A 3,577-nucleotide genomic window follows, 5' to 3' on the forward strand; every position below is an offset into this window, starting at 1 on the left:
ATATATATATAAGCGTATATGTGTATTATATATGTATATATATATGTAAGCATGTTATATATATAGATATAGATAGATAGATGGATGACAGGTATATATACATATGCACAAATCAACATACAGATATGCCCGCATATATACGCACCTCGTCTTGTACGTCTGAGTACAAATATGCTTATGTGAAATTACTTTTATACACTAACTCATGCACATTTACCAATACACTCATATGGATACACACATGCTTGTAAAATACACAATACCAATATATATGTGTGTGTCTATATATATATACATATAGATACATATATATATATATACATGCATACACATATAGATATCTATCTATGTGTGTATGTATCTTTTTATATTTCTATATATATATGTATGTATGTATATATATACATGCATACAGACACACACATATATATACATGAGATATAAATAGACAGACATAGATAGATAGATAGATAGATAGATAGATAGATAGATAGATAGGTAGATAGGTAGATAGATAGATAGGTAGATAGATAAATAGAAGAGAGAGAGATCAATATAGATAGATGGAATGTGTATTATACATACATATTTCATTTATACGCATACACGAGCATATATTTCAAACATATCTGATACGTCCATCCATCTATGATAACGCTTGCAGTTGAATTTAAATTCTGCTGCTATATTGCATGGTGGCAGCTAGAGTATTCACATTGCTGTTAAAATATTAGTTTTCCGAATAATATTCTTGATTCATCGTGGGGATTATGAAGCGCAAGATATAACAATCACGTCACTTCGCGGAGACGTCACTCTATCAAAACTTTGAACTTTGATGTGTGTGTGTGTGTGTGTGTGTGTGTGTGTGTGTGTGTGTGTGTGTTAGAGAAATATCTGAAACATATATGAATGAGTCTGTTGGGGCTTTGCTTAGACATTTGAAACAAATTTAGAGGAAAGAATTTCCAAAACTAAACAAAAATGCAAACAAAACTAAGATACGCCAAATAAAGATACAAGTAGTATCAACGAAATCAATATAATGATAACATTATCATTCGGCAATATGGTACAGGCGAGTAAATGTATATAACGGGAAATAACTTAGAATTCAGTCAATAAAATATAGTCATAATCATCATCATCGTCATCATAACGTATTTTTTTCTTTCAATTTTGTTTTCATTTCTTGCTGAGTGTCTTCTCGACACCCAGGGCAAAGAAACCTACTGTATATATTGATAAGCGATTGAAATAAACACACCGGATTATTCATGAACAAAATGAAATAAAGTTAGGATGAAAAGAATAGTAATTCTTTACAAATCGTGTGACGTATCAGTCAAAAGAATCTTTTACCCATCTTGCTGGGACAGTAAGCCAGGGATCATTCTCAAAGTATTTCAGTTCCTTTTTGTTTTTATCATTATCATTCCTAATGTTGCTGCAGTCAGTCGTGTTATAACTGCCTTGGGGTGTCACATTCCGCCAATACTAGAAATGATTAAGATTATTAACTTTATTGGATTTTTTTTCAGTTTAGTCTTCGTTTCTTGATGGATGTCTTCACACCACACACGACAATAGTATTATTATTATTACTATTATTATTATATTATTATTGTTATTATTCATTGTCTTTGCACAGCTTCTTACCCTGGAGATGTACTACGGTGTCATCTGTTCTCTACCAGTGAACTAACGTAACACCATCCTGAGTATTCGAGCGGTTCCAAGCACTGCTGTTTTTTTTTTTTTTTGCAAGTGCTCCACCCTTATTGCGGCCCCTATTTGTTCCAAGTACTTCTCAAGATTTTTACATACTGTTCCAAGAGCTCCTACAATCATTGGTACTATTACCACTATTTCATCGACCACAACTGCTTAGCCTCACAAGCTAACCTGTTATATCTATCCACTTTTCTATCTTCCTTATCTTTAGTAAACATTAAAATCAAGTCCGTAATGCATACAGCGAATATTTATATTTGTGAAAAGTTGTAGTTCGAATATTCAATAAACATCAGACATCAGAATTACAAGAAATTTCTTGGAACATGAATTTATAAATTTTCCAGACGGTCAATCCTTTAATAATTGGGTTTTTTTAGTAACTGTTACATACCTAATTAACAAGCAGCTTTCTCCATTATAATATAGATTATTAATATTATTATTATTATTATCATCGTTATTATTATTATTATTATTATTATTAATATTATTATTAATATTATTATTATTATCATCACCATCATCATCACTATTATTATGGTTGTAGTGGTGTTGGTTGTTGTCGTTATAATTGACAGGACGTCAGACTTTGATCTTTCCTCGGCTTTTACATGATGCGTGTGTAGTTACATGAACAATTAAATTGGAAATATATATTGGTTTACTAAAGAAATATTCTAAGATAAAATATGTGATATATTTTCTACATAAAAGCAAAAGCAGGTGCGAAGTTGTCTATAAAAGGAAAAACAGAAAATGGAAAAGAAATTTCAACCTTATAAGATCGCTAAAAATTCTAACATTATTTACTAGCATGTAAATATTGGATACAAAAAAAAAAACTTGTGGAAGTTAGAAATATCATATATTTATATATGTAAAGAGATGCCTGAATTGACGCTTGTGGAGATAAACAGAGGATAATATATACACACCAGCTTATGGATGTGTGTATGAGGGTAAATGTAAATAAATATAGATGTTTCTCTAGATATAAACCCTCCCTCTTAAAAACCGTACAATAAGGCCAATGAGAAACTTTCCTACATACACAGTCATATCACCCAGCCCAATAGTGTTTAAAAACGTGAAACTGGAAATAACAGTCAAAACACTTATTTGAATCACCAAAATACACTGATAATAACTACAGAAATCAACTGTCCGAAGGCAAACGAATAAAGACGATCTTATTATTGATTCTTTTTCTCGCGAATTATTTTTACTGTATTGTACTCTGTACTCACAAAAAATATGTACACATATCCATACAAATACATTTATATATGCATATACGAACAAACACCTACACATATATGTACAGAGAGAAAGAAGGAGAGAGAGAGAGAGAGAGAGAGAGAGAGAGAGAGAGCCACACTATCAGATTCTGCACATTTTGGCTAATCCGGAGATTTCCTCTTCGTAGTTGGCAGAGAGATACAAATCGGTCAAACGAACGATCTATATTAAACTTTTATGAAAACTGTCACTTAGGTCAATCATGTCTGATCACAAAACAGCGCGGTTAACTTATAGAACACAAAACCATACACAAACACACATTTACACACAGATAGACACAAACATGCGCACCGGTGCACACACACGAACTCATGCATATACTCATCTAAATTGGTTTGACTAATTTCCATAACACTGAGGGCGAAAGAAAACGTGATTCAATTAATTAATTAATTCAAGCGTAACACAGTTTTAAGACATAAGTATACACACATACACACACACTCACACACACATATATATTCGTGTGTATATACGTATATTTATGTATATATATATATATATATATATATATATATATATATATATATATATATAT

General features: G+C 31.2%; 1 long non-coding RNA gene across 4 annotated transcripts in view; it reads right to left on the reverse strand.

The window, feature by feature from the left end:
- Positions 1-3,577, reverse strand: part of LOC106882780 (uncharacterized) — a 397,572-nt gene that overhangs the window by 175,303 nt on the left and 218,692 nt on the right. Inside the window, exon 1 of one of the 4 annotated variants that reach the window (XR_008266019.1) lies at positions 586-737. The exons of the other annotated variants lie outside the window; for them this stretch is intronic. This is a non-coding gene — a long non-coding RNA (uncharacterized LOC106882780). Of the gene's footprint in view, positions 1-585; positions 738-3,577 lie in introns of those variants that run through there. 4 annotated transcript variants of the gene reach the window in all.

This window comes from Octopus bimaculoides, chromosome 18 (assembly GCF_001194135.2).
Source record: "Octopus bimaculoides isolate UCB-OBI-ISO-001 chromosome 18, ASM119413v2, whole genome shotgun sequence".
NCBI classification, from domain to species: domain Eukaryota; kingdom Metazoa; phylum Mollusca; class Cephalopoda; order Octopoda; family Octopodidae; genus Octopus; species Octopus bimaculoides.